This window comes from Centruroides vittatus, unplaced genomic scaffold, assembly GCF_030686945.1.
Source record: "Centruroides vittatus isolate TY-2023 unplaced genomic scaffold, ASM3068694v2 contig_273, whole genome shotgun sequence".
Classification (NCBI taxonomy): domain Eukaryota; kingdom Metazoa; phylum Arthropoda; class Arachnida; order Scorpiones; family Buthidae; genus Centruroides; species Centruroides vittatus.
In genome coordinates, this window is record NW_027121739.1 from 855,756 (window position 1) to 872,415 (window position 16,660).

Sequence of the window (16,660 nt, forward strand, 5' to 3'; positions counted from 1 at the left end):
GTGATTTCCCCTTTTAGTGTACGTCTTTTATTCAAAAGTCGTAAACAAAAAAAAATGTAAAATTGCACAACGGTATGCACATCGCTTTCGTACGTACGTGTGTCGAAATCAAAAATTATTTGTAAATTATTAAGTGTAATATATAATTAAACCAATAATTAAGAACAATACGTGGTCTTTTACGTTCGTAGAGGGGAATTTTGACTCAGATTAAATGTTAGGAATTGATAAATTGGGAAATTATCGTGTCAGAAGTGGGTAAGGGGAACCACCGAACGACGTAAATAAATAAATTTTTGTGTGTTTTCTTGTTAAAATTTCGGGTAATTTTTTCAATTTTTGCTTATTTTAAACAGGGAAAATATATATAAATATTTTAAAGTTTAATTTTTTAAAAATTAATAATGTACTTATTATAATTAAGTTGTTAATTTTCATTTCTGATATTTTTATTTTTAGATCGATGTGATGCTTTGAATAATCGCAGGAAGTGAATATAAATTTCTGTAGAGACGAATTTTTATATTGGATACTTTTATGTACGTAATTCCTCAAGTAATAAATAAATATTATTCATAGAAACTAATGAAATTCTTTAAAATGTTTTAGTAATTGTTTTATATATTATTTTTAAGTTATTAAAAGACACACATTTAAACGAAATTAAAAGTAATTTTGTTATAAATTCTCTTATACTTTCATTGATTTTTTACATATAAATCAAGACATAAAATCAACATAAAAGTGGCAATTGTTTGTACAAGAGAGGTTCCTGGGAAAATACATGGCCTTCGAGATTCGACCGTCGCTTTGTAATTTAATTTCTAATTTCTATACATCCTTTAATTCTTTACTTACAACCCTCTTTCTTGTGAAAATATAAAACCAAAATTTACATACTTTTAACGTAAACTTAACACATTTATCAGGGTTTTTCGGGTTTGTTCCTTTATAAATGCTTTGTTAGAGACGTAAAAATAGATAATAAGGTCACGAATGGGTCTTAGTAACAAGGTCGAAACTTAGATTCTAGGTTAAAGTTTTTACTTTCTCTTCATAATGGCTTCGTCTCGACACTTTGCACTTTCACTATCGAAACGGTTCCAGTGTAATTTAGTTTTTAATATATTAAAATAAATCTCTGTATCTTTAACGATAAGACCAGATAAGTGAAGAGGAAATCGAAGAAAATGAATGTGATTAAATAGTTGATGAATATAGAGGTCATTTGTATATTTCTCTTCCTATTTATCATTCATATTGCATTTTAAAAGAGAGTTAAACGCTTATATTAAACGAATAACGACTTATAAATCCTTATTTTTCCTGAATAAAAATCTTTAAACATTAAATTTTTTTACCTAATTGGCACTTAAAATATATTCCTTACAAGTAATATAAATTAATTCAAATTTTATGTCTATAAAATGTATATTTATCTTACATTTCTCCAATTTTCCTCCTTCTCAAACTATAATCGTTATTATTTATAACGAAAACGTTTCTAAACAATAACAATACTTAAAGAATCAGATGAATAAAGCGTGACTGACAGACAACATTCGTAAATATACGTTAGTTAAATATAGATAAGGATACTAAATTTAATTAGATAAAAGTCATTTTATTATTTTTTTATAATGGATTTATTTAATTACTAGAAATAAACGTAAGACACGACGACAATATATATATACTTTAAGTGTTTATTTTTTCTTAGAACACAATAAATTTCTATTTTATGGTTCTTCTGAGAAGGTGACAAACGGAAGATGTGAAGTGGGATTTTATTAAGTTTCCATTGGCGTAAATTTTTTTTTATTTTCCTTATAAATATATTAAAAATTAATCGTAGAATATCAGTCAGGTGAGATGATGATAAGTCACTAGTCAATTGTTTGGCCACAAGGTAATTATAAATAAATTAAAAATATAAAAACAAAAAATTGAAGTAATTTCCCTACTTTTATTCTTAAAATTTCAGACGGGAATTTTTTTTAATTGTCCTATATTTATTCATATATTTACGCAAACGTGCGCTATTATATATTCCTGTTCTTATAATCAGGGTGTTTTTTTCAAATGGTTTTCTCAAGGTTAACGAAAAACCGTAAGCTTTAACTCACATTTTGGATGGGAGCCAAATTAGAAAATCAGTAAATAATATAAATTAGAATCCTTGAAGCATAAATGCGAACGTATAATTTATGATTTGGTATATAATCATTACGTTGTTGTACGGAAAAGTATTTGGAATAAATTAAATTCGCAATAAATAACGAGTAAAGTTGAAATGACGGCTTAAACAAGTTTCAAAATAGCTGATATAACAAAAAGTGGAGTCAGAATTACTCATTTTGGCAAAAAAATTAGTTTAAAATTCGGTATTTTGGCACAATTCCATCTGGATTAAGCTATTTGTCTTAACGGAAGTCGGATTAAATGAAATACGAAACGACTAATTTTAATTTAAAAAGAAAAAAAAATTAAAAATAAAATACGAAATACAAAATCTAATTATAGGCTAATTGCTGTACACAAATCAAAAATACCAAATTAATTTTGATTATATAACAGCTGGAGCGACAATTTCCGATTAAATTAAATTTTATTTTGTATCAGATTTTATTCTATCGCATCCGTTAAGCCATAAAAGTGTATGTAATGTATGTCCAAACCCATTACTTATTCACGTATTAACTGATTATAGATTCTTAAGATATAAATTATACTTTCAAACCAACCCCCGACTGGTATCAAAATGTGTGAATTTTTTCGTGTATCTCGTCATGTGCCTCAAGCATGCCAAGTATATGGAAGAAAGGCTCAATTTTCCTCCATACTTCTCCCGAAAAAAAGGCTCAGAATGGATTCAAAATACCGAAATCGGTGTCAATAATACACAATGTAGTAATTATGCCCTCCGCCCAACAGTAGAATAATTAGTCATTAGAGTTAACAAGGACTCATCTAACGAGTAATTTCTATTATTATTAAACCCGGAAGTAGACTGGCTCCGATCTTAACGCTGTCCCGATTATTTTTTATTCATCGATGCATAACGTTGCAAACAATGCAACTGTATCAGCAATGATTCTTCTTTTATGATTCATGTTTATTGTGATATTCACTTTCGCATGATTCCTATTTTATTAGGTGTCAGGTGTTGTTTCTACCCTCCTCCCTATACTCGCCTGTTGCATCCACGGATGGATACGGCGCCATTTTCTATGGAAAGTTACTGTGTAAAATTGTGTAATATCGCATGCAAGGATGCAAATTACTCGGATTTAGGTAGAGTGGTGATGTAATAAAATTATTCTAATTATTTTTTTTAGACTTTTATGTAGTATCGAATGTTTCTATCACACCCATTTTAATAATTTCGAGTATCGAAGCGCCAAATGATCTTGGCGTAGAAAATGAATGTAATTACCTTTTGTTATATTAAATACGAGCAAAAATAAAATTTTATTACAAAATTTTGCATTTTGCACGTAAATTTTAAGAAGAAAAACATTGGGTCAACCGTTTTTTTTTTAAATTTCCAAAAGAGAAAACCGTTACAAATTCGAAAAAACGGTAAATTTCGTGACGGTGCTCAATTTCATTACGTAACAATTAGACAAATAACGGAGATAATGCAATTGGTTAAACAAAATTCGGTGATTGTTGTGTAGAAAAATAATTGTAATTGTAAAAAATTACTTTTTATAAATGAACACAATATAAAATATACTTGTTTTTATTAATTTATTGTTCACGGATTGAAAATTTATTGTAAAAAATTCTGTTTTTTACTTATCCCAATTAACTTTTCAACACGTTAATTATGGTTTCTTAGGTAAAAGAAAATATTGTAAAAATTAAAAAATTAATTCGAAAAATGTGTAAATTGTTTAAATATTTTCTACAGTTTAATTAAAACATTCAAAAATTGATTAAACTTCGAGTCTTCGCGATATAAAAAACTGTTTATAACGGTCTCTTTATTAGTTTTTAACGAGGTTTTATTAACTTTTAACGATCATTAAGCGCAAGAAAATTGCTTTTAAAGTATTTTTCACTTAAGATTTTTTTTTAATTTGCTGGAATTTAAAACAATTACGTTCAAACAAATCGAAGAAAATAAATAGATTTTTCAGTGGGAAGTATCTAAATTTTTTCTAACAAGTCTATTTTTAAAAACAATTAAGTGGTATGCAGTTAATCAAAAGTGTAAAATTATAAGTGTTGAATCTATGTTATTTTTTCTTTACCTTCAGTTTTTCCTCTAACAAATTAGTTCTAAAAATCTCCGATGATTTTATCAGAAAACGAGTCTGTTTTTGGTATTTATAATGATTCGTATTACTCATTTACACAGATAGTGAAAGTAAATACGATGTGACAAGCACGCATTTTCACAAAAATCGTAAATAAGTAGAACGATTTCATGGTTTGGTTAACACTCATCATATGTACTTACACACAGACACATACATACATACGGACAATCGAACGTTCGTATTTTCTGTACAGGGAAAATAGGTTCAAAATAAAAGGGAGTTTCTCAGAAAATGGAACAATTAATTAGTTCAAATGCCCTCGAGAGGAAGAGAAAAAAAATGTTTATAAATTTTTTAAAAATAATTTTATCATTGAATTTTACTAATTTTCAAGAAATTAATTTGTTTATATAAACTATGTTTTTGGTATGTTTTTCGAAAGAAATGTATTGAATAGATGCTGTGGAATATAACTGAATATATGCATTTTCTTCCATTCTTAGAAGTGTTAGATTCAGTTAATTAATGGATTCTACGTATGACAATTTTGATAAACCCTGAACGCCCTATTGCGTCTATAAATAGATGACGTTCATAAATCAGACACGTGTGGTCCTTTACCTCTGTCCTTGAAAATGGTATTCTATTGAATAGAATACCACGAGTAACTTTCCATTCTTCGTTGAACCTGCATTTAATTTTCACAGAAACTATTATTTCTATTGTTACGTAAGAGGCATTTTTACATTGTTATATTACTAGCTCTTAAACAGTTTTATAAAAGCACAATATGTATTTGTGGATACAGTTTTGTCTTCTCTCACTGTGTGGAATTTTCAGTATCTGAAATTTTCTCTAACGAGATTTTAACAGTGATTACTGCACACTTATTTGTAAAGAAAACAGCAATTACCTTTACTCTTTCAACTACTTTAAGTTATTTTATGGTCAAAAGCAGGGCTACGTTTGCTTTCAATTTATAACAAAGGTCTCGTACGTAACATTAAATTGCATCTTACACCATTTAAATTTTGTAAGAAAATCCTGTATTTTCCCTATAAAATGTCTCTTTTGAAAAATCACAATACAACTTTGAATAGATTAAGGAAAACCATTTTTTTTCTCAAAATTTTCGTATTGTTAAATTGTCCTAAATAAATCTCGACTCAATTATGTAATTATATAATTCAGGACTCTTTTTTGGAGGGAAATTAAAAATTCCAGGGTGATTTTTTTTCTTACGTAGTTGTAACATAGGTTGATGCACTTCGTACATTGACCATACACGTATATTTAGTAAGACATATACATATAGTAAGTTTCACGTGTATTTTTCGGAATTTCACACAAACTGAAATAGTTTGTGTGAAATTCCGAAAAATACACGTGAAAGTGAAGAGAAAATTCAAAGAAAAAGTTACTTAATTACATCTTGTCCTCGTTTTACAATTCATTTTATGTGTAGAATATCTCTACGAAAAATACAGTTAATAAATGCATGTATATACAGGTTGTGTTATTTTTAGCTCCGTGAAGTGCTGAAGAATATCATTTGGGTTTTACCTCAATGACCAATTCAAGGCTAAATATTGACCTTACATAAGGTCAAAGAACTGGAGATGAAGAAGAATCGAGAAGGTTCCTATCAACTAATTTTTTGCTGTGTTTTTTTTTATTAAGATTCAATGAACTTTAATTAAACTTTCTCGGAACTGCTGAGATTCCATTGCTGGACTGGTCAATTTCGGTTGGTGATAAATGTTTCGTAACCTTCGAAATATCTTAAAATAATCATAAGATGCGAGATTAAACAAAACACGTCAATCATTCAAAAGCTTATGGGTCAAAGGAGGGACACCTGTATATTTAATTCATGAAATTTCAAGGCGAGCTAAAAGCCAGTAAAAGAGACATTAACATGATATAAGTAAATTTATGTTCACGTTAATGGAGATGTGAAGAATCTTTAAGATCCAAATTCAATAAAAAATTTTTGTAAATTATATTGTTTATTACGTTAATAGAATGTAAAGTGACCCGGTAAACTTATAAGATCAGTAAAAATGACCGCGTGACCCGAAATTTTCACGTGATCGCTTGCTCCCTTAAGCTTAAGCTCGGAATTATCAGCGTTATGGCGCGCTTGGAAAGGAATTATGCTTGTACTTACTCTCTGTGTGACTACCAAAATTCCAATTTACTTTCTCCTAGACGACTTCGTTTGTAGAGATAAAAACCGACAAGGAATGTATAACCACTAAGTGAAACCTCACTAGTGAAAGTGTAACCATTAAGGAAAACCTCGCGGTTACACTGTCACTCGTAGTTTTCGTGTTTTTTTAAATATACCATTTATGTATTAATTTACAATAATATGACCGTGGAAATTTCTGACCTAGATGTAAAGTTGGATGACGTGTTTAATTTTACTTATCCCAATTAAATCAGGTAATATTTTCTGATTTAACCAGTGCCAAATCAAGTAAAAAAATAACTCAGTCAAAATAACTTAAAACTAGTTAAATTACTTATTTTTATTTTTATTTTTTTGTATAAAAATGGAGAATATTTTGCAACTAACTAGCTATTACTATAGATTAACTGGATTAACTATCGATGGCTTCGATAGTTAATACAGCAAAAAATTATATATAAACCATACAAGTTCTAGTTACACGGTTTTAATTATGTTAAATTCTTTATTTGTTTATTGGGGTAACGCCTTTATCTGTAAATCGGTAAAGATTTATCTGAATTATGAAGCACCGTTATAAGAACATTTATGCTTAACGTATCCATTGTTCTTAAAATCTACCTTCGATTTTCACAGATCTTACGCTACCGTATACATTGCGTAACCGTAGTTAATCACTGGATCGAGATGGAATCGATCCGCACACTTTAGCAAATCGATCAGATCGATCGATAACAGATCGAATCAGGCCAGCCCCCGTACAAATCTAGGTTTCACGTTCGATGACTAAAATTCTGAAGAATGTAAGCATGGAGTCATAACACGATATACGCGATAACGTAACCTAAAAATACCCGACGAGGATTTACTGGAAATAAAAAGTGAGAGTGTAGGAAGAAGTCCAATAACCTATACTTTACATAAATATTTTAAAATCACCAGGCCAAGTTCAAGGATATTTTAAACACTACGAAACTGTAATGTCCGGCAATTGTTCTTGTTTCGAATTTTATCCTGTATTAAAGGATGTAAACGCTTAGAGTCCAGTTATAGTCGTTTCTGTTACTAATCTTAGATTGGTACGTAACAGCAAGGATGTAACGTATAAAAAAAAAAAAAAATAGGAAATGTTCATGAGCATTGGACAAATAACTAAAAGCTATCAGTTATAATAATAATAGAAAATAGGTGGACGACAATAGATAACAGTTACACATACATACTGTAAATAACATTACATACAGTCACACGTATATAAATAGTTATATTATAAATTAATTTTCCTCGTTTAAAAATATAACAGTTGCGCAATACACTAGTATATATATATGTATATATAAAGAATTTAGAATGATTATATTATAATATGTTGCAATGATCGATCGTGGTATATAAATGCGTGGTTTATTGAAAAAACAGATGGCGGCATTCATCAATCAATGACACAGTTTCATCCACTGTAAAATTTTAAAAAATTAGCTTTTCTCACATAAAAATATATTTTGGGTATATCAATGAGAATATTACGTAAATTTGTATTATATTAGCTTTAGTGACCTTTGAACTTTAGAAAATTAATTTTTTTATTTTTATCTTTTTAAAAATTTTTAAAAATAATTCGTAAGTATTTTTAAAAATTTTTAGATAGAAAATACCGTTATTTTTAAAATTTTATATGAATTATAAACGATTTGATAAAAATGATAAACGCAATTTAACGTGCTGCCATCTGTTGAAGAAATTAAAAAATATATTTAGATTTAATTTTGAGTAATTTCATACAGAAATAATTTAATATATCTTGTACGTTAAATATTATCTTAAAAAATTTAGTTGTGTTTTTAATATATTAACATGAATTATTATTTATATAAAAAATATTGCATTTACTTTTGTAGAAATAAATATGGTTTTATACGCTGCCATCTATCGAGTAAATTTTAAAATACATTTCTATCATCAATATTAATAATATAAAACAAATTAAGGCTTTTAGAGACTAAAGTATATATTTTATAAAATAGTAATGTATTTACTATTTTAATAATATATCAAAAATTTACATTTTTACGATTATTCATAAAATCCCAATTATAAGATAATTTTCATAAAATATAATCCTAGAGTACAATAATAAGTTGATTTCTTTAAGGATTAATGCCAAAAAAAATTAACACAAAAGATGTATGGTGACTTATAGAAGATATATATCATTTTAAGGATGTGCTCTTGCATACATTTCATCATTTTTGGAAGAATTACTTTAATAAGGAGCTAGTAATGTGCTTGCTCATTCATGAATTCTTATCACTAAAGATATGAAGAGATGGGAAATTTGTAATAGACTACCACGTAGAGGTTCTTTCTAATACCTCATCAGAGGGGTGCCAGACTAGCGAAAGTGCCGGATTGTTGAGACTGTATATCTCTAAAGGCAATGAATGACACAGCCTGTAACCCTTTACCTACCTAGCCTTCAAAAAGGAGGAAGATAAGCGCTGAAATACAATACCGTAGACAGAAACGAGTAAACGGGAAAACAGGATGTGCCACATAACTAAGATTTCCATGGAAACGGAAGCGGGGCATGCCGGATAATTCAGAAGCCGGATGAGAAAGCGTGCCCCGTATACTCTTTGTTTTGGAGTTCTACAACGGATATCTTAAATAATATTAACTGAAGGTGAGTCGATAAATCACTTTCCCCACACTGGATAAACCCGGTTCGTATCCAGATCGATACGGAATTTTCATGAGTGATTTTTTAGGATGTTGTGGGCCCCTTCTCTCGGCACCCTACTACCAGCCTAGATAAATTTCAGCCCAGATTTAGAGTTAAGTTAACACAGAAGATGTATATTTATTTACAAGAATAATTACAAATAAATATATTTAGATCGTACTTACATTCTTGTAATATTCATCGTCATCATCAATTGTCTCTTACAATATTCCCGTTATTACTCGATAGTACAGTTTACACGTTACGGCACTCGTTAATTGTTCTTTGTAGGTTATACAAAAATATAATCCCGAAACCATTATGAAATTTTCAGAATAAATTAAGTAATCTGATAAATTTACAAGGTTGTTAAAAGAACTGAAATATTTATAAATTATCGTATTAATAATCTAAGATTGTATTTTACTTTATACCAATTGGCATGTTAGAAAATCAAGATAAACGAATCCAGCTTATTCTTAATATAGTGTATCGATATTAACTATGCTAGGGAAAGAAATTAGGTTAATGAATCTTTTAATAAGTGATATAAATATTAATTGCTGTGAAGATAATGTATATATAACTCATATACATCATCATTATTAGAATTAGAATCGAAACAAGGCAGTTTGAAAAAAGTATTTCAGCAAAGGAACTTCAGAAGAGTGGATTTAGACTTTTTTGTATAACAAAAACAATATCGTAGTGAGAGATAAAAGGGCTAAAACTTGGAAAATATCTGAAAATATCTGGGTGGCAACAAGAAAAATAAATAGTAATTCTGCAACAGGAAACGGAGAGTAGACCAAAAGAGATAAAAAATGAAAACAGGAAATTCGGAGGACCACCCTTGAAAAAGACTCAGAAAATATATAAAATACACAAAACCAATGTTCCTTATACATAAAAAGTAGGCCTAATTATACCATATTGTGTGTGATGTGTCAAATATGTTGGCGTGGGAATTTGGCACCAGACAGTAATACGGGCACCACCGATCTATGGGATGGAAATTGAGTTAATCAGTTGATGAATGGATATTTCTGGTATCCACGAGTGCTCGTGCCAAACCTGGGCCATTGAAAAGCGAAAAAAATTACTCTACAAGCGATAAAAAGCACCAAAAATTGTGTAATTTGAAAAAATGAGTAATAGTCAGGTGATCAATACAATGGCAAAGAGTAAAAGAGGATTGAAAAATACCATTGTAAAAAAGTAACTGAGGAAGGCCAAAAGCTTTGTTTCCCTCAATTACTTTTGGTAATTTCTAGTTGCACGACTGCACCAAAAGTAATTTTTTTAAAAATTATCACAAAAATCAATAATCAATCAATACAAATGCAATTTTAAAGAAGAATTAACAGTCAATTTCTTCAAAACCTGTTGGAACCGACACCGATTTAGGTGTCGGCTCCAACAGGTTTTAACGAATTTTGGGAAGAGCCGAGAAAAATAAATATTTCGAAATGGCAGAACAAATTTGATTGTATTAAAAATTATCAAAATTTAATAATGGAGTAGATAATCTATTTACTAAATTATGTATTATCTGTTATAGGTTACATTAACATTTATCACAGAATTAGCATTATGGATCTTTAGAAAGTCATCTCTTTATCTCAACACACTAAAGATTGGGTGGTGTAAGATGGACAACTTTACTATTGGCATTTCATAAGTTCTTCAAACCTATCAGGCACAAAAAATATTTGTTCACAAGTGTAGTAAGTATTCAAAACACACTTGATGAGTGTTGTATACAAAAAAAAATCCCGAAATGCCTAATTATTATTGCTCAATGTATCATTGTATACTTTTAAACTAAACCAAAAGCTTTATTCTACAAGTCAGGCGAGTGTTTTAATAAGTTTTCAATGTAACTAAAGAATATAAAGTACTGTATTAAATACAATGCGGTTGCAAGAGAATTAAAATTACCGATAGTTATTCCCCATATATATAAATAAAATTTGCGAAAGAATTACCGTATATTTCTGCAGATAAGACAATAGTTAAATCATAAAATAAGGCGGGGTCGTCTTATAGGACAGATATATGCTAAAACTATAAAACTTCGACGAAAATTTATACCTCATCTTATCTAAAGGTCGTTTTATCTGCGGAAATATACGGTAAATGACTCATTAGGTTTTAAAACTTCAATTCATAAGTGAATATTAAAAAGATTCTCTACACATGGAAACAAGCCTGTTATGACATTGTTGATGACTTCCAATGTCTTGAAAACGTCTTGGAGGTCGGAGCTAATAATTAACAGGAAAACCGCTCACTTTTACATTGTTATAAAACACTTTACCTTGACCATTTTGGTCAAGGTAGTGTTTTATAACAATAATTCCCTTCCTAATTTGGACTTCGTCTCGAGGAAGTCCAAATTAGAGAATTTTAACCATTCGTGACCAAATACAAAATGGTTACCGATTCAACTTCTCGCAAAATAGTTCGAATAAAACTTTTTAAAACTTTTTCTTTCCGTTATACAAAGCCCTGTATTAATTACACCGGCTCCCATTTTCTTAAAATTAAACTTTTTTTTATAAAACAGGTAAATATCATACAAATTTTCATATTTTTCCATACATTTCCGCAAATTTTAACCATGTCCACTGTTTTTCTTATTCCCGAAATATGAAGTTCCAAGACAAAACTCGATCCGAAGATTTTAATGACGAAAGTCAGCCATATTTTGGGATTGTTATGGCCCACCGCCGACATCAATAATTGCAAAATTTATATTAAAAAAATGTTGAAATAAAATAAATTTTATTGTATTTTAATTTATAAATGATAACTTTGTCACAAATATTTTTTTAATATTCACTAATTATTAAAATAAAATATTAAAAATTTTGATAATGTAATGTCTACGAGAGAAAAACATGGCGGATACGACAATTCTTGACATATATTCATTATAGTTTGCACACTTTATCTTTGTTTCTCACGCTATTCTTGCTCCATATCTCTCAATATTCATACATTAAATATTGATTTTACAATATTTTTCAGAATATTCCATAAATAATTTCTACATCCTGCTTCTTTTGTAATTAGCAAAGTTACCCGTTGTTGCCAGAGAGAGTTTCGATATTGTATTCTTAATACAATAAAATATAGATAAAAAATAAACACTTTTTGTTCCCATTTAAATTCATTTAACGAAAGAATCAAATGAACAATTGCATTTCCAGGTAAATGGACGCTCGTCACCCCCGAAAACTTCCGAGTACACGTGCATGCTAAGAATGCGATATTCGAATGTTACGGCGAATTTTATTGGTCCGGTAGACAGAAAATAATCGTGGACTTCCGCCCTCCCTAATTTGGACTTCCTCGAGACGAAGTCCAAATTAGAGAATTTTAACCATTCGTGACCAAATACAAAATGGTTACCGATTCAACTTCTCGCAAAATGGTTCGAATAATTAAACTCGATGCCCTCGAGGACCTCTAAAACATTTTGTGCTTCACTCTTAAGTAATTTTCCTATTCGAATGCTTTAATCCCGCTGGTCGTATAGAAAGGGCACAAAGGTTAAAGTTAATTCGTTTAAAAATACCGGTTGACCTCCCCGAAAAATGTCCATTTGCATTTCCTCAAAACATGTAAATAAAAACTAATTAAGTTTCTTCTTGATATATTAGATAATTTCATATTTCTCCTTTCTAATTTTTCATTTTACTATTAAAATAGAATATTTAGCCTATATATAAGTTTAATGAAATTTTTCAAGGCTCTTGACAAGGTCGACAGTTTAAGGCTGTCTTCTCGAGGTCAAGAATCTCTTCTCAAGGTTAATACAATTTTCACCTCGCACGTCCGTGAAGTCGAGCTGCGGTTACTTTTTTATTAATTAATTAATTAATTAATTAAACGCTTTAACTATAACTTCTCGCCTCAAATTTCGTCCACTGTAATTAAGATTCGGCCGACACTTTCGGGACCAATGACCGACGACGTTGCATTTTAATGACTTTTAGGAGTTAGCCCCCCACCCCAACTCTATACATTTTTTATGTATCTGGAAATTATGCAGATTCAAGCGAAGTGTTACTCGAGGGATGCGAGAGAAGCGAAGTGTTGTTCCATTTCGAACATTAAAAAAATGTAATAAATAAACTTAATTAATATGTTACTTTTCAAAGAATTTTCTTAAATAACACAAGAAAATATTGAACAATACTAAACAATATGTGGTCTAATAACAATATGGCCTTTTACTTAGCCATTTTATCTATATTTTTTTTCATTTTATCAGACAGACAAACAGATGTTTCTTTTTGTTTAATTATTGATAAAAATCTGTTATTGTTCATTGAAAATAAAGAACGATTTAATAACACGTCACCTAGCAATAATATATTGTCTATCTTCAACGAATTGTCAATGTACCATCCCGAATTGTGCAAATATAATTTCCTGTACAATAAACAGTACCTTATAAGTACACTTTCTAATTTAATGTAGACGTCGAGGGAAGTTCTACGTGTGCAAAGGGGTGATCAATGACCATTCGTTATGTCAAAATAATTAATGGTCGCTTGCTACAGGTGAATATTCCTTGTGGAACCGTGAGAGTTCTTTGTTCTACTCATGATTTGATTACCTAATGTTTCCTGTAAGGGTCAAATACAAAAAAAAAAAAAAAAAGTAGACGAGAGGACTATCTATTTAAGAGAATTGATATTCAGGACTCGAAATTGGGACTCTGGATCACTTGAATTCCATCCACGTCTATCATTATGATATTCAAGAGGAAAATTCCTTGAAGCAAATTGTACAACTGTTGATTATATTATCAGTTTCAACAATATATAACTTACATAAACGATAGAATGGTCGATTATCTCGTACTGTTGAAGCAAAGAATCAGTCGTGATAAGTTTAGATGAATCAAAGGTTCATTGGAAAAGAAAGAAACTGCGATTCAAAAGTTGCATTTTTACCTCCATTAAAAGCAATTTGCAGCTAGTAATATGATTCGTAACGATGATCTTAACTGGATCCTTCGAGTGAAGGATTGGATCCGTTTTCTTCAGGTAAGAAAACAATAATTAATTTAAATTCGGACCGAAAGCTTTCAGTTTCTTGTCAATTTACTGTTTATCCAATAAGAAGTTTACGGTGAAAAATTAGCCAATGAAATAAGTACAAATGATCGATTATTTACAAAATGTTGAATAAATAAATACAACGAAACTGTTTCCAAATTCCCAAGATAGATCTGTGTTTTCATCAGGAGATTTTCTAATAATACAGGTCGCAAATTCTCTAGTATTCTTTATCCGGAGTGTTCCTTTTTCAGGTTTAATCTAACATCTTTGAATGAGGTGATCCTCATCCCACCATGTGGAGAAAATCATAGGAGAAAAACACACCAGATTACAGCGTGGGTGCATCCTGTTTTTCTGTGACTTCACGCCAGTTCCATCATCAAAATAACTCGAATTCGTTCCTTCTTATTCAGAGCCAAGCTTTTTCTGTAAAAGAATAAACAAAGATCAACACAACTCCTGTAGTTACAGACTTATGGCACACTCTGTATATGTAATATATCAACAGATACGTATGAAATATGCGAAATATGATTTTTAAATTACGAAAAACCATAAATCATACTTGATATATTCATACGTGATGAACATAGAAAATAGAAAAGGAAAAACAATTTCTCGTTTTCTTGTATTTTCTTGGTCAATGGCATATTAATGAAGTTGTTACAAAGCGATTAATTTGTTAATTATTTTGCATAAAATAAATTTTAAATGATTTATTATTATTATAAATCGTCTATTGTTTCGTAATAATAATTTTACAACACGAAGCATACCACTTTAAATTGTAGAAACTTATAAATCTGAAAATACCAAATTAAAAAATTATCTTTAAATATGGCTGAAAGTTCGTTTTCAACCTACACTTTCTGTGATTTACGGTAATTTATTTCTTGATCTTACTATTAATTTGTAATAATAATTACAAAAAGTACCAAAAAACGCAATAGAAAACGGAATATAGAAGTCCACTCACTGGTAGCAAGTAAAACACAGTAATGTAGTGTAATTACTACTGTGATTATATAGTAAAGAGAATATAAAAGGCCTGCAGTTACTCTAGTTATTGTATGTGACTTATTGCACCTGACTAGTAGTTACAGCGACTACTCGCGTGCAGTAACATACAATAACTACGGTAGCTTCTAGTAGAAACACTAGAAACACGAAAAATGCCTTTATTACGTATAAAACGACCCATTACTCACGAAATTTCCTCTGTTAATTTTCAGTATCACATGTAAAAAAAAATTAACAACCCTTCCTTAAATTCATACGTTAATACGAATAATTAATTAATATAATTTCGATACTTTAATCACGTTTTAAATCTCTATTGTTTCGTAAAATTTATTTTTAATATTTAATTATTGTGTCAAAGACCTCTGCTCGAGAGAATTAACAGATTATATTATTCTTTTTAATGAAGTAGTGATGCATGACTTCGTTATCATCCCGTACAGACAGACCTACTTACGTACGATTTCCGGATTTACAAACGTGTTTCTGGCATTATACTTTATCATTTGTGTTTAAAATTATTGAATTGTTATACATTTTTATTGGAGAATTTTAGAAAATTAAGGCTAGAAGATTTATTGAATAATCAAATTATATTTAAGAAAAGATTTGTAAAATCGTTCACACGTAGAGGATTTGGAACATTAAAATAGGAAGACGTGCCAAATATTACAAAATTATAGAAGATTTATATCAGTCGAGAGTATAAATCCTTGTATCATGAACGATTTGAGTGCTATCATTAACATGAATCCATCTTCCTAACGTTAAATACTTCCTGAAACGTCTGATGATGACGATGAGAATCGATCATCTTTAAATTTCTTCAAACTTCCTTATAAATATCCCTAATTTTAATTAATAAATAAATACCACACCGCTTAGTTTATATGGAAAGAATATATAAATATCATTTGTACTATTTTCGTGACGTAAGAAGCGAGTAGAAAAGTGAAAGTTGTTCAACTACTCCACATTTGTAAGTAGTGTCTATTCTGAAAAATAGGACACGTGAAGTCATGTGGAGTTATTATACAGGAAGTGCCAAAGCTTTCTTCTAGGCAAATATATAATAAATTTAAATGATTATTAAATATTTTCCCGAAGAAATTACAAGCAATAAACAGGTAAGATCTTTAAATGTTTACATTCGAGTTTTATAACTTAGAATATTTAATTAATTTCTTAAAAATTTACCACCTTTGTGGTAAATCTCCCGAGATTTCTATCAATTAATTCACATATTTAGTGCTTCTTCTTCGAAATTAGAAACTTCGCCCTATATTTTAGTAGGTTGTATTTATTTTATTTTGATAAAATCCCTGGAAATTTAAAATTTAAATGGCAAGGTTACGTGTATAAACAATATTTTTATTAC

The 16,660-nt window shown here is 29.5% G+C and overlaps 1 long non-coding RNA gene across 1 annotated transcript in view; it reads left to right on the forward strand.

The window, feature by feature from the left end:
• LOC136971856 (uncharacterized) overlaps nt 1–591 on the forward strand; it is a 41,266-nt gene extending 40,675 nt beyond the window's left edge. The window contains exon 2 of the long non-coding RNA XR_010880230.1: nt 460–591. This is a non-coding gene — a long non-coding RNA (uncharacterized lncRNA). The remainder of the gene's footprint in view (nt 1–459) is intronic.
• The last annotated feature ends 16,069 nt before the right edge of the window (nt 592–16,660 follow it).